Genomic DNA, 22,472 nt, shown 5'->3' on the forward strand with positions numbered 1-22,472 from the left:
GAGATTAAGAGTCTCATGCTCTACCGACTCCGCTAAAGCTGGGGAACAATAGTCTGTATGGCGGGGGGAAGAAAGAGGAAAGAAGGGGAAGAAGGGGGAAGGAAGAAAAAGAGGGAAAAGAGAGGAAAAAGAGAGAAAAAGAGAGAAAAGGAGAGAAAATGAGGACTCTTAATGGCTCTTCTGCATGTGAAAAGCCCCTCCAGCTCATAATTTTTTATAATAATTCCAGAAATCACCCAAATGTTGAATATTTGTGGTTTCTGTAAATAGGAATTATGGATCCAAAGGTCGCAGGTTCAATCCCTGCCTGGATCAACACAAATTTCACCCAAAGTGCTTTGGATTGTTTAGATTAAAAAAGTGAAATAAGTTAAATGAGTTATATGAGTTATATGACATAAGAAAACACTTATTAGTATTCAGATTTAGTGAAATCAATACTATTTGTCATTCTGTATTTTATTATGCATTCATGATGTGCAGGAAAGTGATAGTGTGATTTTCATTTCACCTCAGTTTTTAGTTTTATTGTTTTATAGTTTTATTGACATTAATTCAAAGAACTGTATAAGTTATAAGACATTATTCCGAACTAATGAATTGAAAATATTAGCTTTTATTGTCTCTTTTCCATCTAAGTAATTTTATAGTCACAATATTATGGTACTGTATTGTGTTATCATCTGCATGGTGGGGCAAAAAGCAAAACCTTGTTTGACTCCTGGTTTTACACTGAGATTTAAATAAGTCAAATGAAAGAATTGTTGTAGAAACAAACCACATATTTATTATAAATAGAAAACACAGTGAAAACAAAGACGTCCCACCCCCCAAACCCTCTCTTTCACGCACCCCATCTCCACACACACGCACACAACATTATAGAACGACAATTAATTGAACACAACAAAATAAATAAGAAAAATTATGCCAAAAATTATTAATCAAATGACTCCAGTAGTGCAAAGAACACAATAGTGAATAAATACAATACCAAAAAAAAAGAATAAAATACAAATGTCTGCCCTTTTCCACTAAATGTCTTCCAGCCACTGCTCCAGTGGCATCCCTGCATGGGTCTGACAGTAGATGGTCTGTGGCCGCTTTCTTCGGTGGCTACACTTTCTTGGGAGGCTAAAGAGAAGCAGAAACATTAGTATAAAGAATACAACATCAACAATCTGCACATGACAATTTGATATTAGTTTACAAATACCTTCTTAGTATTGAAACCACAGTCACATGTCTGTGGGCCCTTGAACAGAGTTGCCTGCCCCCTCAGCTGCATTGGGCATTCCTCAATCTGTAATATTTCATGACAACAAATAAGCAAGTGTCTTTTTAAAAACATTTAGCTTCATCATTTATAACTGTATGCTAATTGCTTTATACAACTCTACCTTCTGATAGAGGTCATGCCACTTCTTCTGGCGGGGAGCAGGCCTGTTTCTTGCATCGGACGGCCAAACACCTGCGGCAGCAAACCTCCGCAGGCGTCACATCCATTCATCATCACCCATAGTCCTGTGTTTTTGTTGTGTTGAAGCCATCTGTGGCCAAAGAGGAGAAAAAATGTACACTATCAAATCCCACCATCTTAACACATAATGCTACCATCATAAGGTAAGATAAGACAGAACAAAGTCAATGTTAATATAGTATAGATATGTGGAATTAACTTATTCACAACTACTAATAAAACATAGCGATTAAGCATGGAATATAGGGCAAAAATACATAAACGAAGGGTACAACAGGTAAAAGTAAGGGTCAGTAAGGGTCATGTTGTGTGTAATAATTCAAGTTTCATTAGAAGTATATATAAGTTATAAGGTCATACTGTAAACAAAACACTGTTACTGTGAAATTGTTATTTAGCCTACCACACAGCAAAACTCCCCATTCTTTTTTAGTAACTGACCCCTCCCTCCACGAGATGTTAATAAATAATCAATAAGCTCATGAAATAGGGCAATGTTATATTCTATATATAAAAAACTTAGCCGAAATGGCCTCAACAACGTTAGTATCGAGGTGATACGACAACGACGTGCGGAGATACAGGATGCATGACGATGTAACACGACAAAATACAATACAAACATAACTTACGCGTCTCTAACGCTGACAACAATAATCATTGTAGTGAATGAAGACATTGACCGTGTTAACCAAGACGACTGTCGGTCTTTTTTTTTTTTATACCGACAACTGGATTTGACACAAAGACGCTAACCACAATGGCGCGAACGATCAATATAATAATATATGGATGACAATAGTTGTATTGATGCCATTTACCTTGAGATTGAGAGCTGAAATTCCGCTTCGAGTTTGAGTTTGCCGCCGCATCCGGTTCCCCGCAGAAAGTTGGACTTGCGTGGCTAAGATTGGCTGAGAGCAGGGAGGGGGGCGGGAGCTAGAAAGCTGAAATCCCCCGAGCGCCATTGGTTGGGAAAGATGAGAATTCTGAAATCCCCGCGACGCGATTGGCTTTGAAAGCTGAAATCGGGAGGACGCGATTGGAGGCTGGGAAACAGTCGGACGGGGGTGCGGTGCCGCTACATGACCATTTAAAAGCATCATTTTTTTTTTGCTTTGAAAGGCCCTCTATTTGACAAATACGAGTACCAAGCACTTTACACAAAATAATTGGAATATTCATGTTCAACACTGCGGAGACGCAGTGGACATGTATGGGATATGAGGCTTATTTTGTGACTGAAGATGGTGCAGACACTGGGAAACCCATCCATCAAACATGGCTCTCCCGACTGAGCTAACCGGGCTTTGTGACCATTTAAAAGCATCATTTTTTTTTTGCTTTGAAAGGCCCTCTATTTGACAAATATGAGTACCAAGCACTTTACACAAAATAATTGGAATATTCATGTTCAACACTGCGGAGACGCAGTGGACATGTATGGGATATGAGGCTTATTTAGTGACTGAAGATGATGCAGACACTGGGAGACCCATCCATCAAACATGTCACCCATACTGAACTGTAAGTGATAAACTTTACGCCCAATGTGGGGCTCGAACCCACGACCCTGAGATTAAGAGTCTCATGCTCTACCGACTGAGCTAACCGGGCTACGTGACCATTTAAAAGCATCTTTTTTTTTTTTTGCTTTGAAAGGCCCTCTATTTGACAAATATGAGTACCAAGCACTTTACACAAAATACTTGGAATATTCATGTTCAAAACTGCAGAGACGCAGCGGACATGTATGGGATATGAGGCTTATTTTGTGACTGAAGATGGTGCAGACACTGGGAAACCCATCCATCAAACATGGCTCTCCCGACTGAGCTAACCGGGCTTTGTGACCATTTAAAAGTATCTTTTTTTTTTTGCTTTGAAAGGCCCTCTATTTGACAAATATGAGCGCCAAGCACTTTACACTATATACTCGGAATATTCATGTTCAAAACTGCAGAGACGCAGCAGACATGTATGGGATATGAGGCTTATTTTGTGACTGAAGATGGTGCGGACACTGGGAAACCCATCCATCAAACATGGCTCTCCCGACTGAGCTAACCGGGCTTTGTGACCATTTAAAAGCATCATTTTTTTTTTGCTTTGAAAGGCCCTCTATTTGACAAATATGAGTACCAAGCACTTTACACAAAATAATTGGAATATTCATGTTCAACACTGCGGAGACGCAGTGGACATGTATGGGATATGAGGCTTATTTAGTGACTGAAGATGATGCAGACACTGGGAGACCCATCCATCAAACATGTCACCCATACTGAACTGTAAGTGATAAACTTTACGCCCAATGTGGGGCTCGAACCCACGACCCTGAGATTTAGAGTCATGCTCTACCGACTGAGCTAACCGGGCTATGTGACCATTTAAAAGCATCCTTTTTTTTTTTTGCTTTGAAAGGCCCTCTATTTGACAAATATGAGCGCCAAGCACTTTACACTATATACTTGGAATATTCATGTTAAAAACTGCAGACATGTATGGGATTTGAGGCTTATTTAGTGACTGAAGATGATGCAGACACTGGGAGACCCATCCATCAAACATGGCTCTCCCGACTGATCTAACCGGGCTTTGTGACCATTTAAAAGCATCATTTTTTTTTTGCTTTGAAAGGCCCTCTATTTGACAAATATGAGTACCAAGCACTTTACACAAAATAATTGGAATATTCATGTTCAACACTGCAGAGACTCAGCAGACATGTATGGGATATGAGGCTCATTTTGTGACTGAAGATGGTGCGGACACCGGGAAACCCATCCATCAAACATGTCACCCATACTGAACTGTAAGTGATAAACTTTACGCCCAATGTGGGGCTCGAACCCACGACCCTGAGATTAAGAGTCTCATGCTCTACCGACTGAGCTATATGACCATTTAAAAGCATCATTTTTTTTTTGCTTTGAAAGGCCCTCTATTTGACAAATATGAGCGCCAAGCACTTTACACTATATACTTGGAATATTCATGTTAAAAACTGCAGACATGTATGGGATATGAGGCTTATTTAGTGACTGAAGATGATGCAGACACTGGGAGACCCATCCATCAAACATGTCACCCATACTGAACTGTAAGTGATAAACTTTACGCCCAATGTGGGGCTCGAACCCACGACCCTGAGATTAAGAGTCTCATGCTCTACCGACTGAGCTAACCGGGCTTTGTGACCATTTAAAAGCATCATTTTATTTTTTGCTTTGAAAGGCCCTCTTTTTGACAAATATGAGTACCAAGCACTTTACACAAAATACTTGGAATATTCATGTTCGAAACTGCAGAGACGCAGCGGACATGTATGGGATATGAGGCTTATTTTGTGACTGAAGATGGTGCAGACACTGGGAAACCCATCCATCAAACATGGCTCTCCCGACTGAGCTAACCCGGCTTTGTGACCATTTAAAAGCATCATTTTTTTTTTGCTTTGAAAGGCCCTCTATTTGACAAATATGAGTACCAAGCACTTTACACCAAATAATTGGAATATTCATGTCCAAAACTGCAGAGACTCAGCAGACATGTATGGGATATGAGGCTCATTTTGTGACTGAAGATGGTGCGGACACTGGGAAACCCATCCATCAAACATGTCACCCATACTTAACTGTAAGTGATAAACTTTACGCCCAATGTGGGGCTCGAACCCACGACCCTGAGATTAAGAGTCTCATGCTCTACCGACTGAGCTAACCGGGCTTTGTGACCATTTAAAAGCATCATTTTTTTTTTTGCTTTGAAAGGCCGTCTATTGGACAAATATGAGCGCCAAACACTTTACACAAAATACTTGGAATATTCATGTTCAAAACTGCAGAGACGCAGCAGACATGTATGGGATATGAGGCTTATTTTGTGACTGAAGATGGTGCGGACACTGGGAAACCCATCCATCAAACATGTCACCCATACTGAACTGTAAGTGATAAACTTTACGCACAATGTGGGGCTCGAACCCACGACCCTGAGATTAAGAGTCTCATGCTCTACCGACTGAGCTAACCGGGCTTTGTGACCATTTAAAAGCATCATTTTATTTTTTGCTTTGAAAGGCCCTCTTTTTGACAAATATGAGTACCAAGCACTTTACACAAAATACTTGGAATATTTATGTACAACACTGCAGAGACGCAGCAGAAATGTATGGGATATGAGGCTTATTTTGTGACTGAAGATGGTGCAGACACTGGGAAACCCATCCATCAAACATGGCTCTCCCGACTGAGCTAACCGGGCTTTGTGACCATTTAAAAGCATCATTTTTTTTTTGCTTTGAAAGGCCCTCTATTTGACAAATATGAGTACCAAGCACTTTACACAAAATAATTGGAATATTTATGTACAACACTGCAGAGACGCAGCAGAAATGTATGGGATATGAGGCTTATTTTGTGACTGAAGATGGTGCAGACACTGGGAAACCCATCCATCAAACATGGCTCTCCCGACTGAGCTAACTGGGCTTTGTGACCATTTAAAAGCATCATTTTTTTTTGCTTTGAAAGGCCCTCTATTTGACAAATATGAGCGCCAAGCACTTTACACTATATACTTGGAATATTCATGTTAAAAACTGCAGACATGTATGGGATATGAGGCTTATTTAGTGACTGAAGATGATGCAGACACTGGGAGACCCATCCATCAAACATGTCACCCATACTGAACTGTAAGTGATAAACTTTACGCCCAATGTGGGGCTCGAACCCACGACCCTGAGATTAAGAGTCTCATGCTCTACTGACTGAGCTAACCGGACTTTGTGACCATTTAAAAGCATAATTTTATTTTTTGCTTTGAAAGGCCCTCTTTTTGACAAATATGAGTACCAAGCACTTTACACAAAATACTTGGAATATTCATGTTCGAAACTGCAGAGACGCAGCGGACATGTATGGGATATGAGGCTTATTTTGTGACTGAAGATGGTGCAGACACTGGGAAACCCATCCATCAAACATGGCTCTACCGACTGAGCTAACCCGGCTTTGTGACCATTTAAAAGCATCATTTTTTTTTTTGCTTTGAAAGGCCGTCTATTGGACAAATATGAGCGCCAAGCACTTTACACAAAATACTTCGAATATTCATGTTCGAAACTGCAGAGACGCAGCGGACATGTATGGGATATGAGGATTATTTTGTGACTGAAGATGGTGCGGACACCGGGAAACCCATCCATCAAACATGTCACCCATACTTAACTGTAAGTGATAAACTTTACGCCCAATGTGGGGCTCGAACCCACGACCCTGAGATTAAGAGTCTCATGCTCTACCGACTGAGCTAACCGGGCTTTGTGACCATTTAAAAGCATCATTTTATTTTTTGCTTTGAAAGGCCCTCTTTTTGACAAATATGAGTACCAAGCACTTTACACAAAATACTTGGAATATTTATGTACAACACTGCAGAGACGCAGCAGAAATGTATGGGATATGAGGCTTATTTTGTGACTGAAGATGGTGCAGACACTGGGAAACCCATCCATCAAACATGGCTCTCCCGACTGAGCTAACTGGGCTTTGTGACCATTTAAAAGCATCATTTTTTTTTGCTTTGAAAGGCCCTCTATTTGACAAATATGAGCGCCAAGCACTTTACACTATATACTTGGAATATTCATGTTAAAAACTGCAGACATGTATGGGATATGAGGCTTATTTAGTGACTGAAGATGATGCAGACACTGGGAGACCCATCCATCAAACATGTCACCCATACTGAACTGTAAGTGATAAACTTTACGCCCAATGTGGGGCTCGAACCCACGACCCTGAGATTAAGAGTCTCATGCTCTACCGACTGAGCTAACCGGGCTTTGTGACCATTTAAAAGCATAATTTTATTTTTTGCTTTGAAAGGCCCTCTTTTTGACAAATATGAGTACCAAGCACTTTACACAAAATACTTGGAATATTCATGTTCGAAACTGCAGAGACGCAGCGGACATGTATGGGATATGAGGCTTATTTTGTGACTGAAGATGGTGCAGACACTGGGAAACCCATCCATCAAACATGGCTCTCCCGACTGAGCTAACCCGGCTTTGTGACCATTGAAAAGCATCATTTTTTTTTTGCTTTGAAAGGCCCTCTATTTGACAAATATGAGTACCAAGCACTTTACACCAAATAATTGGAATATTCATGTCCAAAACTGCAGAGACTCAGCAGACATGTATGGGATATGAGGCTCATTTTGTGACTGAAGATGGTGCGGACACTGGGAAACCCATCCATCAAACATGTCACCCATACTTAACTGTAAGTGATAAACTTTACGCCCAATGTGGGGCTCGAACCCACGACCCTGAGATTAAGAGTCTCATGCTCTACCGACTGAGCTAACCGGGCTTTGTGACCATTTAAAAGCATCATTTTTTTTTTTGCTTTGAAAGGCCGTCTATTGGACAAATATGAGCGCCAAACACTTTACACAAAATACTTGGAATATTCATGTTCAAAACTGCAGAGACGCAGCAGACATGTATGGGATATGAGGCTTATTTAGTGACTGAAGATGATGCAGACACTGGGAGACCCATCCATCAAACATGTCACCCATACTGAACTGTAAGTGATAAACTTTACGCCCAATGTGGGGCTTGAACCCACGACCCTGAGATTAAGAGTCTCATGCTCTACCGACTGAGCTAACCGGGCTACGTGACCATTTAAAAGCATCTTTTTTTTTTTTTGCTTTGAAAGGCCCTCTATTTGACAAATATGAGTACCAAGCACTTTACACTATATACTTGGAATATTCATGTTCAAAACTGCAGAGATGCAGCGGACATGTATGGGATATGAGGCTTATTTTGTGACTGAAGATGGTGCAGACACTGGGAAACCCATCCATCAAACATGGCTCTCCCGACTGAGCTAACCGGGCTTTGTGACCATTTAAAAGCATCATTTTATTTTTTGCTTTGAAAGGCCCTCTATTTGACAAATATGAGTACCAAGCACTTTACACCAAATAATTGGAATATTCATGTCCAAAACTGCAGAGACTCAGCAGACATGTATGGGATATGAGGCTCATTTTGTGACTGAAGATGGTGCGGACTCTGGGAAACCCATCCATCACACATGTCACCCATACTTAACTGTAAGTGATAAACTTTACGCCCAATGTGGGGTTCGAACCCACGACCTTGAGATTAAGAGTCTCATGCTCTACCGACTGAGCTAACCGGGCTTTGTGACCATTTAAAAGCATCATTTTTTTTTTTGCTTTGAAAGGCCGTCTATTGGACAAATATGAGCGCCATGCACTTTACACAAAATACTTGGAATATTCATGTTCAAAACTGCAGAGACGCAGCGGACATGTATGGGATATGAGGATTATTTTGTGACTGAAGATGGTGCGGACACTGGGAAACCCATCCATCAAACATGGCTCTCCCGACTGAGCTAACCGGGCTTTGTGACCATTTAAAAGCATCATTTTTTTTTTTGCTTTGAAAGGCCGTCTATTGGACAAATATGAGCGCCAAGCACTTTACACAAAATACTTCGAATATTCATGTTCGAAACTGCAGAGACGCAGCGGACATGTATGGGATATGAGGATTATTTTGTGACTGAAGATGGTGCGGACACCGGGAAACCCATCCATCAAACATGTCACCCATACTTAACTGTAAGTGATAAACTTTACGCCCAATGTGGGGCTCGAACCCACGACCCTGAGATTAAGAGTCTCATGCTCTACCGACTGAGCTAACCGGGCTTTGTGACCATTTAAAAGCATCATTTTATTTTTTGCTTTGAAAGGCCCTCTTTTTGACAAATATGAGTACCAAGCACTTTACACAAAATACTTGGAATATTTATGTACAACACTGCAGAGACGCAGCAGAAATGTATGGGATATGAGGCTTATTTTGTGACTGAAGATGGTGCAGACACTGGGAAACCCATCCATCAAACATGGCTCTCCCGACTGAGCTAACTGGGCTTTGTGACCATTTAAAAGCATCATTTTTTTTTGCTTTGAAAGGCCCTCTATTTGACAAATATGAGCGCCAAGCACTTTACACTATATACTTGGAATATTCATGTTAAAAACTGCAGACATGTATGGGATATGAGGCTTATTTAGTGACTGAAGATGATGCAGACACTGGGAGACCCATCCATCAAACATGTCACCCATACTGAACTGTAAGTGATAAACTTTACGCCCAATGTGGGGCTCGAACCCACGACCCTGAGATTAAGAGTCTCATGCTCTACCGACTGAGCTAACCGGGCTTTGTGACCATTTAAAAGCATAATTTTATTTTTTGCTTTGAAAGGCCCTCTTTTTGACAAATATGAGTACCAAGCACTTTACACAAAATACTTGGAATATTCATGTTCGAAACTGCAGAGACGCAGCGGACATGTATGGGATATGAGGCTTATTTTGTGACTGAAGATGGTGCAGACACTGGGAAACCCATCCATCAAACATGGCTCTCCCGACTGAGCTAACCCGGCTTTGTGACCATTGAAAAGCATCATTTTTTTTTTGCTTTGAAAGGCCCTCTATTTGACAAATATGAGTACCAAGCACTTTACACCAAATAATTGGAATATTCATGTCCAAAACTGCAGAGACTCAGCAGACATGTATGGGATATGAGGCTCATTTTGTGACTGAAGATGGTGCGGACACTGGGAAACCCATCCATCAAACATGTCACCCATACTTAACTGTAAGTGATAAACTTTACGCCCAATGTGGGGCTCGAACCCACGACCCTGAGATTAAGAGTCTCATGCTCTACCGACTGAGCTAACCGGGCTTTGTGACCATTTAAAAGCATCATTTTTTTTTTTGCTTTGAAAGGCCGTCTATTGGACAAATATGAGCGCCAAACACTTTACACAAAATACTTGGAATATTCATGTTCAAAACTGCAGAGACGCAGCAGACATGTATGGGATATGAGGCTTATTTAGTGACTGAAGATGATGCAGACACTGGGAGACCCATCCATCAAACATGTCACCCATACTGAACTGTAAGTGATAAACTTTACGCCCAATGTGGGGCTTGAACCCACGACCCTGAGATTAAGAGTCTCATGCTCTACCGACTGAGCTAACCGGGCTACGTGACCATTTAAAAGCATCTTTTTTTTTTTTTGCTTTGAAAGGCCCTCTATTTGACAAATATGAGTACCAAGCACTTTACACTATATACTTGGAATATTCATGTTCAAAACTGCAGAGATGCAGCGGACATGTATGGGATATGAGGCTTATTTTGTGACTGAAGATGGTGCAGACACTGGGAAACCCATCCATCAAACATGGCTCTCCCGACTGAGCTAACCGGGCTTTGTGACCATTTAAAAGCATCATTTTATTTTTTGCTTTGAAAGGCCCTCTATTTGACAAATATGAGTACCAAGCACTTTACACCAAATAATTGGAATATTCATGTCCAATACTGCAGAGACTCAGCAGACATGTATGGGATATAAGGTTTATTTAGTGACTGAAGATGGTGCAGACACTGGGAAACCATCCATCAAACATGTCACCCATACTTAACTGTAAGTGATAAACTTAACGCCCAATGTGGGGCTCGAACCCACGACCCTGAGATTAAGAGTCTCATGCTCTACCGACTGAGCTAACCGGGCTTTGTGACCATTTAAAAGCATCATTTTTTTTTTTGCTTTGAAAGGCCGTCTATTGGACAAATATGAGCGCCATGCACTTTACACAAAATACTTGGAATATTCATGTTCGAAACTGCAGAGACGCAGCGGACATGTATGGGATATGAGGCTTATTTTGTGACTGAAGATGGTGCGGACACCGGGAAACCCATCCATCAAACATGTCACCCATACTTAACTGTAAGTGATAAACTTTACGCCCAATGTGGGGCTCGAACCCACGACCCTGAGATTAAGAGTCTCATGCTCTACCGACTGAGCTAACCGGTCTTTGTGACCATTTAAAAGCATCATTTTTTTTTTTGCTTTGAAAGGCCGTCTATTCGACAAATATGAGCGCCAAGCACTTTACACAAAATACTTGGAATATTCATGTTCAAAACTGCAGAGACGCAGCGGACATGTATGGGATATGAGGCTTATTTTGTGACTGAAGATGGTGCGGACACCGGGAAACCCATCCATCAAACATGTCACCCATACTTAACTGTAAGTGATAAACTTTACGCCCAATGTGGGGCTCGAACCCACGACCCTGAGATTAAGAGTCATGCTCTACCGACTGAGCTAACCGGGCTATGTGCCCATTTAAAAGCATCCTTTTTTTTTTTGCATTGAAAGGCCCTCTATTTGACAAATATGAGCGCCAAGCAGTTTACACAAAATACTTGGAATATTTATGTACAACACTGCAGAGACGCAGCAGAAATGTATGGGATATGAGGCTTATTTTGTGACTGAAGATGGTGCAGACACTGGGAAACCCATCCATCAAACATGGCTCTCCCGACTGAGCTAACTGGGCTTTGTGACCATTTAAAAGCATCATTTTTTTTTGCTTTGAAAGGCCCTCTATTTGACAAATATGAGTACCAAGCACTTTACACAAAATAATTGGAATATTCATGTTCAAAACTGCAGAGACGCAGCGGACATGTATGGGATATGAGGCTTATTTTGTGACTGAAGATGGTGCGGACACCGGGAAACCCATCCATCAAACATGTCACCCATACTTAACTGTAAGTGATAAACTTTACGCCCAATGTGGGGCTCGAACCCACGACCCTGAGATTAAGAGTCTCATGCTCTACCGACTGAGCTAACCGGGCTTTGTGACCATTTAAAAGCATCATTTTATTTTTTGCTTTGAAAGGCCCTCTTTTTGACAAATATGAGTACCAAGCACTTTACACAAAATACTTGGAATATTTATGTACAACACTGCAGAGACGCAGCAGAAATTTATGGGATTTGAGGCTTATTTTGTGACTGAAGATGGTGCAGACACTGGGAAACCCATCCATCAAACATGGCTCTCCCGACTGAGCTAACTGGGCTTTGTGACCATTGAAAAGCATCATTTTTTTTTGCTTTGAAAGGCCCTCTATTTGACAAATATGAGTACCAAGCACTTTACACAAAATAATTGGAATATTCATGTTCAAAACTGCAGAGACGCAGCGGACATGTATGGGATATGAGGCTTATTTTGTGACTGAAGATGGTGCGGACACCGGGAAACCCATCCATCAAACATGTCACCCATACTTAACTGTAAGTGATAAACTTTACGCCCAATGTGGGGCTCGAACCCACGACCCTGAGATTAAGAGTCTCATGCTCTACCGACTGAGCTAACCGGGCTTTGTGACCATTTAAAAGCATCATTTTATTTTTTGCTTTGAAAGGCCCTCTTTTTGACAAATATGAGTACCAAGCACTTTACACAAAATACTTGGAATATTTATGTACAACACTGCAGAGACGCAGCAGAAATTTATGGGATTTGAGGCTTATTTTGTGACTGAAGATGGTGCAGACACTGGGAAACCCATCCATCAAACATGGCTCTCCCGACTGAGCTAACTGGGCTTTGTGACCATTGAAAAGCATCATTTTTTTTTGCTTTGAAAGGCCCTCTATTTGACAAATATGAGTACCAAGCACTTTACACCAAATAATTGGAATATTCATGTCCAATACTGCAGAGACTCAGCAGACATGTATGGGATATAAGGTTTATTTAGTGACTGAAGATGGTGCAGACACTGGGAAACCATCCATCAAACATGTCACCCATACTTAACTGTAAGTGATAAACTTTACGCCCAATGTGGGGCTCGAACCCACGACCCTGAGATTAAGAGTCTCATGCTATACTGACTGAGCTAACTGGGCTATGTGCCCATTTAAAAGCATCATTTTTTTTTTTTCTTTGAAAGGCCCTCTATTTGACAAATATGAGTACCAAGCACTTTACACAAAATACTTGGTATATTCATGTTCAAAACTGCAGAGACGCAGCGGACATGTATGGGATATGAGGCTTATTTTGTGACTGAAGATGGTGCAGACACTGGGAAACCCATCCATCAAACATGGCTCTCCCGACTGAGCTAACCGGGCTTTGTGACCATTTAAAAGCATCATTTTTTTTTTGCTTTGAAAGGCCCTCTATTTGACAAATATGAGTACCAAGCACTTTACACCAAATAATTGGAATATTCATGTCCAATACTGCAGAGACTCAGCAGACATGTATGGGATATAAGGTTTATTTAGTGACTGAAGATGGTGCAGACACTGGGAAACCATCCATCAAGCATGTCACCCATACTTAACTGTAAGTGATAAACTTAACGCCCAATGTGGGGCTTGAACCCACGACGCTGAGATTAAGAGTCTCATGCTCTACCGACTCCGCTAAAGCTGGGGAATAATAGTCTGTACAGAGGGGAGAAGAAAGAGGAAAGAAGGGGAAGAAGGGGGAAGGAAGAAAAAGAGAGGAAAAAGAGGAAAAAAAGGGAAAAAAGAGACTCTTAACCAAAGTGCTTTGGATTGTTTAGATGAAATAAGTTTAAATGAGTTATATGACATAAGAAAACACTTATTAGTATTCAGAATTAATTAAATCAGTACTATTTGTCATTCTGTGTTTTATTATGCATTCATGATGCATGATGCATGCTTCAGGAAAGCGATATTGTGATTTTCATTCTTCCTCAGAAGTTTTATTGACATTAATTCATAGAACAGTATTAGGTATAACATTATTTAACTAATTTAACTAACTAATGAATTGAAAATGTAAGCTTTTAGCATCTCCTTCCCATTTAAGAAAGGTTTATTTCATAGCCACAGTATCATGGTACTGTATTGTGTTATGATGCATGGTGGGGCAATAAGCAAAACCATGTTTAACTCCTGGTATTACATTGAGATTTAAATAAGTCAAATGAAAGAATTGTTGTAGAAACAAACCACATATTTATTATAAATAGAATACACAGTGAAAACAAAGACGTCCCATCCCCCAAACCCTCTCTTTCACGCACCCCATCTCCACACACACGCACACAACATTATGGAACGACAATTAATAGAACACAACAAAAGAAATGAGAAAAATGATGCCAAAAATTATTAATCAAATGACTCCAGTAGTGCAAAGAACACAATAATGAATAAATACAATACCAAAAAAGAATAAAATACAAATCTCTGCCCTTTTCCACTGCTCCAGTGGCATCCCTGCATGGGTCTGACAGTAGATGGTCTGTGGCCACTTTCTTCGGTGGCTACACTTTCTTGGGAGGCTAAAGAGAAGCAGAAACATTAGTTTAAAGAACACAAGATCAACAATCTGCACATGACAATTTGATTTTAGTTTACAAATACCTTCTTAGTATGGAAACCACAGTCACATGTCTGTGGGCCCTTGAACAGAGTTGCCTGCCCCCTCAGCTGCATTGGGCATTTCTCAATCTGTAATATTTCATGACAACAAATAAGCAAGTGTCTTTTTAAAAACATTTAGCTTCATCATTCATAACTGTATGCTAATTGCTTTATACAACTCTACCTTCTGATAGAGGTCATGCCACTTCTTCTGGCGGGGAACAGGCCTGTTTCCTGCATCGGACAGCCAAACACCTGTGGCAGCAAACCTCCGCAGGCGTCACATCCATTCATCATCACCCATAGTCCTGTGTTTTTGTTGTGTTGAAGCCATCTGTGGCCAAAGAGGAGAAAAAAAATGTACACTATCAAATCCCACCAACTTAACGCATAATGCTATCATCATAAGATAAGATAAGACAGGACAAAGTCAATGTTAATATAGTATAGATATGTGGAATTAACTTATCCACAACTACTAATAAAACATAGAGATTAAGCATGGAATATAGGGCAAAAATACATAAATGAAGGGTACAAGAGGTAAAAGTAAGGGTCACAAGGTAATGTGTGTAATAATTCAAGTTTCATTATAAGTATATATAAGTTATAAGGTCATACTGTAAACAAAACAGTTACTGTGAAATTGTTATTTAGCCTACCGAACAGCAAAACTCCCCATTCTTTTTTAGTTACTGACCCCTCCCTCCACAAGATGTTAATAAATAAGCTCATGAAACAGGGCAATGTTATATTCTATATATAAATATCTTAGCCGAAATGGCCTCAACAACGTTAGTATCGAGATGATACGATAACGACGTGCGGAGATACAGGATGCATGACGATGTAACACGACAAAATACAATACAAACATAACTTACATGTCTCTAAGTCTGACAACAATAATCATTGTAGTGAATGAAGACATCGACCGTGTTAACCAAGACGACTGTCGGTCTTTTTTTTTATACCGACAACTGGATTTGAAACAAAGACGCTAACCACAATGACGCGAACGATCAATATAATAATATATGGATGACAATAGTTGTATTGATGCCATTTACCTTGAGATTGAGAGCTGAAATTCCGCTTCGAGTTTGAGTTTGCCGCCGCATCCGGTACCCCGCAGAAAGTTGGACTTGCGTGGCTAAGACTGGCTGAGAGCAGGGAGGGGGGCGGGAGCTAGAAAGCTGAAATCCTCTGAGCGCCATTGGTTGGGAAAGATGAAAATTCTGAAATCCCCGCGACGCGATTGGCTTTGAAAGCTGAAATCGGGAGGATGCGATTGGAGGCTGGGAAACAGTCGGACGGGGGTCAGGTGCTGCTAACCGGGCTATGTGACATTTTAAAAGCATAATTTTTGCTTTCAAAGACCCAGTCTTTGTCATATATAATAATAATAATACATTTTATTTGATGGCGCCTTTCAGGTCACCCAAGGTCACCTTACAGGAAAAAAAGCATACAATAAAACATCAAACATTATTAAAACCAGACAACAACCTAAAACAAATGTAGTGCACAGTGTCAAAGTGAATATATGTCATATATGAGTACCAAATAACACATTTTACACAATGTACTTGGAATAATCACGTTCAAAACATGTCTATACAACAGAAATGCAGGGGAGATGAGGCCTATTTTTTTTGAATGCATTGCAGTCACTGAGAAACCATCTTTCAAACATGTAACCCATACTTAACTGAGAGGGATAACCTTAACATGTTATGAGACGGACATGTAATGCCACCTTTTGTTGGGGCGTCATTTTAACCTTCAGTGTTCAAGTAGCTCAGCTGTGCTGCATGCGATAACAGACATGCTATCTGCACTGAAGAGAGGCTTCTATTGTTGGTTGGTGGTCTTTGATATTCACTCACAGACACATCAACACTGACATGAGCCTTTTTCTGTTCAGTAGGAGAATTAGATAGTATCGGTGCCTATGAGAGAGAGATAGAACAAGGGAATAGCAGAGAGACAAAATGGTGAGAATAAACCAGAGACTGAGCCAAAGACCTGACAGCTGGCTCTTGTCCACAGAATAGCCTGAACCTTCCCAAAGGAAACTGCAATGTTTGCATCTACACTGTGTGTCCATATATGTCTGTTCTCCTGTGTGAGCTTAGTGCCAATCCTCTGTTACATTCAGGATCCTGTTTCACAGTGTCACATCAGTCTGTATGTGTGTCAAACAAACAGATACATATTCTGTCACATATAGCAACTGGCGCTCACTCCCAAATCTATTAATAAAGCAGCTTAGTCAGTGCTTCAACGCTACAAATTTGATGACATATGTACCCGTTTAGTGTCCGTTTGCAGTACATAAATTACATTTAAAAAAACACCCTGTGATACTTTCAATGTAAAGCTTGTTGGGAAACATTTTGGTCCTACAAAGATTATTAAATGTTGTACAACAGTTGCAGTTGCAATTGTTAAATTTACAAAAAAAAGATAATGGTTTGGGTTTAAATAAAACAAACATACTTAGGTTAGTAACATGACTATTGTACATTATGAGACACACATAACTACCTAATGTCACTGTTACGGCCTCTGTAACATACACACAACAGCTCTAGAGACTGAACACATAAAGGACACCATGACCAAAGCTCAAAGTTAAACAATAATTTTATTGCAACAAACATTATTAGAGTAACAACCGAAAAGGGTTGGAGAGCCCGGCCAAAAAGAACAAAAGATGGGGAAGGACTGAGCCAGCCATGCAGTTGGCCGTCGCACTCAGACCATCCCCCTTTACTTCCAAAAAGAAACACTACCTGACGAAATAAGAAATCGAAAACTAAACTACCGGGAAGCTCAGACCCGAACTAAAATAACAAACTAAAACAACAAAACCCAGCACGCTAACCCGTGAATGGGAAAAAGAGAAAAAAAAAACGTAATTCAGGGAAAAGAAAGATTTCCCCCAGAGCTGCGCCTGGGCGTGTGATTCAGCGCCTCTCTCTCCCCTTCTCCACTGGCCTCCTTTTATTACCCCACTGGTCCTATTGCGGATGATCACGGTGTTCTGCTGTAACCTAACAGGTAGAGAGAAAACCAGAGAGGGAGAGAGAGAGCAAATAGAGCGGCCAGCACGCAACAGTAACGAACACTGTCCTACATTCATTAAGTAACACACTTAACACTACTATAACAAAAGTCAACTCCTAAAAGAAGTTTGAGTTTTTTGACCAACCCATCCACCCCAACCAACTTGTGGCACAGACTCACTTTTCAAACTACATCATCTAAATGCAGCACAATCAACAAAACTAATGCTAGAGGGGTACCTACAGCGTCATATTAGAGTTTAAGCAGTCAGCATGCAGTGATGGTGCATTACTGCCATTTGGAGGTCAAATATAGTTTTAACTGTTTGACCTTTATTTTTATGTAACGAAAACTCCAGTTCCTTTTTAGCTATTTCCCAGTCAAAACCCCCAACTATGAATCTCAAGAAGTATTCTATTCTACAAATTGCATATTGGGCATAAAAGAGCCATCTTACCATGACTCTGGGTTCAATCCATACCAAGATAAATGAAATTAATGAATAAATGAAAAATGTAATTTAAAGGTTTAATAAGTAGGATTTTCCTAGAGAAATATATAGACTTAAATATAATATAATATAAATTATCACTTATGGGCCTCTATACATGTGTGTTTTTGAGTGTGTGTGCAGACCCTTGTGAGACCCTTCCCTCTGCATCTATTCTGTTGTTTGGCTTCGCACAGGACGTTTTCAGGAGGGGCACTGTTGTGGTTCCCTGAGCCAATCACAGCGTATAGGTGAGTGTGGGAGTGGTTCTAGCACAAAGGTAACCAAGATGCTGTCGGTGTTAGCTTGGCGGGGTGGGCGTGTTCTCGCACGAGAGAGTGAAAGTGAGCTTCCTGGTGACGAAGAGCCCAGGAGGAGGGGCCCAGTTTGAATGTGTTGTTAACAATGCAAGGAAAAATCCTTCTTATAATACCTTTAAACATACACGGTAAAAAAATTTACATTTGAGCCACAACTTTTGTATTCAGAAAGTAAAATGCTACTCTACACAGGATTAGCGTTTATGATTGTGCATCTTCATTTACTTTTATGAACATAAACTAGTCCTTCAGGTAATTAAAAATGATATTTCCTAATAATTCCTATTTATATGGCATGAATGGAGCAGAGGTGGTTCATTTGACAGATATCAGTTCTATGACGTTTCATATTGAACCACACACTCAATGTTCCTGTGAGCTGGAGCAGTAAATGTAAAGGGTCTGGTTAGGAAACAAGTGCAGCACACGGAAGAGCAAGGATTGATGGCTATAACTTTTAATTGTAAGTTCAGCAGGCAAACACAGGTAAGAATAAACACAGGTCAATTCAATGTTCTGGCTCAGAGCCTTAAGAGTTACTGGGTAGGGATGTAGGCTTGGGCGAGGTGAACCAGGAGAATGGTGAGTAAGGTAAGCTGGCGCCACACACACTCGCATAAAAGTTAATACAAGGGTAACAGCACCGTGAGGGAGCTGGCAGGGGACATAGTCGTGGAAGTAGCAGGTCCAAATCCAGGAAAACACTTGATAGCAAGAGGTAATCCAGAAAGGAGCAGGCAGAGGTTCACAAAGCTGGTTTAGTTCACAGAGCTTGCACACCGTGACAAGTGTGTCGACACACTGAGAGTTCCAGAGCCACAAAAATCCACAGAAATGAAAACAGGGAAACTCACACAGCGGGGTTGAAGCAAGGGAACACCATCAGTCAGGGGAAGAGGCAGACAGGAGTCAGGAATGCTGAGGCAGAGCCCATGGTTGGGGACAGAAGGCTTAAGTGATTTCCTTGATTACGAGGCAGGTCAGAGGCATACAGGGTCGGCAACGAAGAATCAGTCCAAGTGAGAGTGCTGGAAAGTGTCTCATTACTGAGGCTGCCCTCGACCAAATATTTTCCTGTTGACTAATGGTTGAAAGTGTCATGAGCCAATCTAGTTTAGTTATGTTTTTGTCTTGTATTTCAGTGTTCAGTTATCATTTCTTGTTTTACCTTGTCTCTTTGTCTCCCTGTCATGAGTTCTTATTGTTTAGTTTTGTATTTAGTTTATTCTGTGTTCTTGTCAGTGTTTAGTCTTTTTTAGTTAAGTATTTCACTTGTGTCTCTTTGGTTAGATCATTTCCTGTTTTACTTTGTCACCTTGTCTCTCGTGTTGGTCCACTTCCTGCCTTTGTGTGTTTTCCCGCTTGTTTGATTCTGTGCCCTGCCCTGATTGTTTTCACCTGCCCCTTGATTGTCTCACCTGTGTCTGATTAGCCTCACCTCCTAAGTTTATTTAGTCTTTGTGCTCCCCTGTCTTGTTGCCTGTTCATTGTCATCCATCGTACGTGAGTCTATGTCATCCAACGTGTGTTAGTCTATGTCCATGACCTTTCCCTGGATATTCTTTGTGCTTCCCCTGACCCCTCGTGTCTCTTGGATTCCCTGTTCCTGGTTTTGCTGTAAGTTTTTTGCTCTGCCTTTTGATTTTCCTTTTTGTCTTTTGTTGGATTTTAGATTTTGTTTTTGCATTTTTGCCTTTTGTTTATTAAATCCATTATTTCAGTCTGCATCTGGGTCCTCACCTTTTTTGTTCAACTGAAACCGTGACAGAAAGCAATATTTCATAATATTTGGGGCGTAAGAAAATTGTTTGGGATTAGGTATTATTGTTTTATTATTGTTTACATTTTTCTACATTACAGAGAAATCCTAAATTGTGATACAGAAATATAAAGAGACATTTTGATGATTTATTTTAACAAGTTGGCTCTAACATTGTTCAACCTCTGTTTTTGTCAACTTTACTCTAGCTAGCACCATACATGAGCTAGCATGATAAATAAAACCTTCACTAATAATTAGCATACTGTACTGTTAGCATACATACTTTTCTGCTTAATCCTTATAATGGCGGTTGGGAAACCGCTATTCTTAAGTCTTATTCAGTTGACTTTAGCCTTTCCCACAGCTGCTCAATAGCTGTGTAACTAACTGGGATATAATGATTGTGAGACATCATAAAACTAGTAATTTAGTGCAGCAATCTAATACATGTCACAACTATTAACTTGAACATGAGCTTATCTGGACACTTTCTGCTGACTGCTGTAACTGAACCCATGGGAAACATGGGCTCCACTGTTGTTGCGGTACACATATATTTCGTATTGTCACAAACTGTGAGGTGTCTAACTAGATGAGAAATGCTGACAGACTGATGTCACACTGTGAAACAGGATCCCTATTGTAACAGAGAATTGGCACTTAGCTCACATAGAAGTGCATACATATATAGACACACAGTGCTAATGCTAATGCCATTTCTCTCGCAAGTGAAGTCATGACTTGAAGCATCAAACTCAGGACAGATTAGTTTTACGCAGTGAATGCAGTGGCTTTGGAACTAAACGAGCATTTCACAACTGATTTGGTGATGGTGGACTGTAATGAAGCTCAGCAATACATGACAAAAATGACAAACCATTAGAAACCATTTTAACAATTTAAACAAGCACATTTTTATATACAAATGAGAGATCTAACTAACGTAAAAACTTCAGGGTGAATTTGAAGGATCCCTGTGTTTTGAAAAATCAAATGCGTTTTGAATTTTTTTCTACTCTTAAAGCAATTCTTACCTTTCTGGCATGTCCCTCAGCACTTAGTTAAAATTTGAACAAGAACAACTCCGCCTCCCTTCAAAGTCCCACCCTCTTCCCCCTGCCTGACCTCTGACGCTCCCCCTCCCTCCCTCCCTCCTCCTCCATGCATCCCTGACGCGTGCGGTGAGAGACGTAGCGCGAGTGAAACGGGTCAATGGAGTCGGAGTCAGTATCAGAGTCAGAGGCACAGGTAAGTGAAAACTAACCAACAGTAATTAAATAATAATCAATTCTGCATGTGGTATAAAATTCCCTCCCTCGTAACGTTTAGTTACCTTTTGTAGTCTGACGAACTACCAACGTTACTATCGTAGTTATAGCATTTCATCGCCTGTTTGTTTACAGTCAAATGCGTCGTTTTTCGGCAAAATTAATATTTTCTTGCTGTCGTAACGTCTTGCCTTGCCTGAATTGTCCTGGTAACGTTTGTCATAAAATTAGGAGCAGTTGAAGCAGTTTTGTTTACAGGTTAACTTTGATGAGAACCTGTTTTGTCAGCTAACGGTAGCTAACTTTAGCCCTCGTTCAGACGTTTAGCTTCAACATTTTTTTCTTTTAACTTTATGTTAAAGTCACAAAGTAAAAGGCTCTTTCTTTTTTTTAAATGTGGTGCTTTCTGGAGGAGAGTGTGGTTAGAGATCCCGACTACGTTCCCGATCTTCAGAGGCAGGGGCCGACAGCAGCAGCTTACAGCAGGAAACAGCACAGGAGGTGTAAGAGCCCCGAGAAAGACCCTGGCAGGTCCTTCCAGGGGCTGTCAGGGTAGGAGCAGCAGGGGCCGTGGGGTGATGCAGAGTGGGGAATCTGCTGAGGAGAGGCCCGGAACCAGCAGACAAACTGCCCCAAGATCCACAACAAGAGCCAGTCGGAGGGCACGTGGACCTGCTGTACTCA

General features: G+C 40.8%; 1 long non-coding RNA gene and 18 other non-coding genes across 20 annotated transcripts; all 19 read right to left on the reverse strand.

Annotated features, from left to right (window-relative positions):
• Window positions 1-718: 718 nt before the first annotated feature.
• Window positions 719-2,390, reverse strand: LOC138598684 (uncharacterized). 2 transcript variants are annotated; one of them, XR_011308652.1, is made up of 4 exons: window positions 2,302-2,390; window positions 1,401-1,550; window positions 1,217-1,303; window positions 719-1,134 (listed from the first exon to the last, which is right to left on the reverse strand). It is a non-coding gene; the product is annotated as an uncharacterized lncRNA (long non-coding RNA). The 2 variants fall into 2 exon arrangements; XR_011308651.1 differs by lacking the exon at window positions 2,302-2,390 and having other exon boundaries at window positions 1,401-1,874.
• Window positions 2,391-3,024: 634 nt separating this feature from the next.
• trnak-cuu (transfer RNA lysine (anticodon CUU)) lies at window positions 3,025-3,097 on the reverse strand. The gene has a single exon. It is a non-coding gene; the product is annotated as a tRNA-Lys (tRNA).
• Window positions 3,098-4,600: 1,503 nt separating this feature from the next.
• trnak-cuu (transfer RNA lysine (anticodon CUU)) lies at window positions 4,601-4,673 on the reverse strand. Its single transcript has one exon. It is a non-coding gene; the product is annotated as a tRNA-Lys (tRNA).
• Window positions 4,674-5,136: 463 nt separating this feature from the next.
• On the reverse strand, window positions 5,137-5,209 carry trnak-cuu (transfer RNA lysine (anticodon CUU)). Its single transcript has one exon. It is a non-coding gene; the product is annotated as a tRNA-Lys (tRNA).
• A 236-nt stretch (window positions 5,210-5,445) lies between these two features.
• Window positions 5,446-5,518, reverse strand: trnak-cuu (transfer RNA lysine (anticodon CUU)). The gene has a single exon. It is a non-coding gene; the product is annotated as a tRNA-Lys (tRNA).
• Window positions 5,519-6,196: 678 nt separating this feature from the next.
• On the reverse strand, window positions 6,197-6,269 carry trnak-cuu (transfer RNA lysine (anticodon CUU)). The gene has a single exon. It is a non-coding gene; the product is annotated as a tRNA-Lys (tRNA).
• Window positions 6,270-6,733: 464 nt separating this feature from the next.
• On the reverse strand, window positions 6,734-6,806 carry trnak-cuu (transfer RNA lysine (anticodon CUU)). The gene has a single exon. It is a non-coding gene; the product is annotated as a tRNA-Lys (tRNA).
• Window positions 6,807-7,257: 451 nt separating this feature from the next.
• trnak-cuu (transfer RNA lysine (anticodon CUU)) lies at window positions 7,258-7,330 on the reverse strand. Its single transcript has one exon. It is a non-coding gene; the product is annotated as a tRNA-Lys (tRNA).
• A 463-nt stretch (window positions 7,331-7,793) lies between these two features.
• trnak-cuu (transfer RNA lysine (anticodon CUU)) lies at window positions 7,794-7,866 on the reverse strand. The gene has a single exon. It is a non-coding gene; the product is annotated as a tRNA-Lys (tRNA).
• Window positions 7,867-8,102: 236 nt separating this feature from the next.
• Window positions 8,103-8,175, reverse strand: trnak-cuu (transfer RNA lysine (anticodon CUU)). Its single transcript has one exon. It is a non-coding gene; the product is annotated as a tRNA-Lys (tRNA).
• Window positions 8,176-8,640: 465 nt separating this feature from the next.
• On the reverse strand, window positions 8,641-8,713 carry trnak-cuu (transfer RNA lysine (anticodon CUU)). The gene has a single exon. It is a non-coding gene; the product is annotated as a tRNA-Lys (tRNA).
• Window positions 8,714-9,177: 464 nt separating this feature from the next.
• On the reverse strand, window positions 9,178-9,250 carry trnak-cuu (transfer RNA lysine (anticodon CUU)). The gene has a single exon. It is a non-coding gene; the product is annotated as a tRNA-Lys (tRNA).
• Window positions 9,251-9,701: 451 nt separating this feature from the next.
• On the reverse strand, window positions 9,702-9,774 carry trnak-cuu (transfer RNA lysine (anticodon CUU)). Its single transcript has one exon. It is a non-coding gene; the product is annotated as a tRNA-Lys (tRNA).
• Window positions 9,775-10,237: 463 nt separating this feature from the next.
• Window positions 10,238-10,310, reverse strand: trnak-cuu (transfer RNA lysine (anticodon CUU)). Its single transcript has one exon. It is a non-coding gene; the product is annotated as a tRNA-Lys (tRNA).
• Window positions 10,311-10,546: 236 nt separating this feature from the next.
• Window positions 10,547-10,619, reverse strand: trnak-cuu (transfer RNA lysine (anticodon CUU)). Its single transcript has one exon. It is a non-coding gene; the product is annotated as a tRNA-Lys (tRNA).
• A 464-nt stretch (window positions 10,620-11,083) lies between these two features.
• On the reverse strand, window positions 11,084-11,156 carry trnak-cuu (transfer RNA lysine (anticodon CUU)). The gene has a single exon. It is a non-coding gene; the product is annotated as a tRNA-Lys (tRNA).
• Window positions 11,157-11,392: 236 nt separating this feature from the next.
• On the reverse strand, window positions 11,393-11,465 carry trnak-cuu (transfer RNA lysine (anticodon CUU)). Its single transcript has one exon. It is a non-coding gene; the product is annotated as a tRNA-Lys (tRNA).
• A 769-nt stretch (window positions 11,466-12,234) lies between these two features.
• Window positions 12,235-12,307, reverse strand: trnak-cuu (transfer RNA lysine (anticodon CUU)). The gene has a single exon. It is a non-coding gene; the product is annotated as a tRNA-Lys (tRNA).
• Window positions 12,308-12,769: 462 nt separating this feature from the next.
• Window positions 12,770-12,842, reverse strand: trnak-cuu (transfer RNA lysine (anticodon CUU)). Its single transcript has one exon. It is a non-coding gene; the product is annotated as a tRNA-Lys (tRNA).
• Between the last annotated feature and the right edge of the window lie 9,630 nt (window positions 12,843-22,472).

The sequence above is a fragment of the Semicossyphus pulcher genome, unplaced genomic scaffold, assembly GCF_022749685.1.
Source record: "Semicossyphus pulcher isolate SPU_LCO1_2020_fin unplaced genomic scaffold, fSemPul1.0.p SCAF_2, whole genome shotgun sequence".
Classification (NCBI taxonomy): Eukaryota; Metazoa; Chordata; class Actinopteri; order Labriformes; family Labridae; genus Semicossyphus; species Semicossyphus pulcher.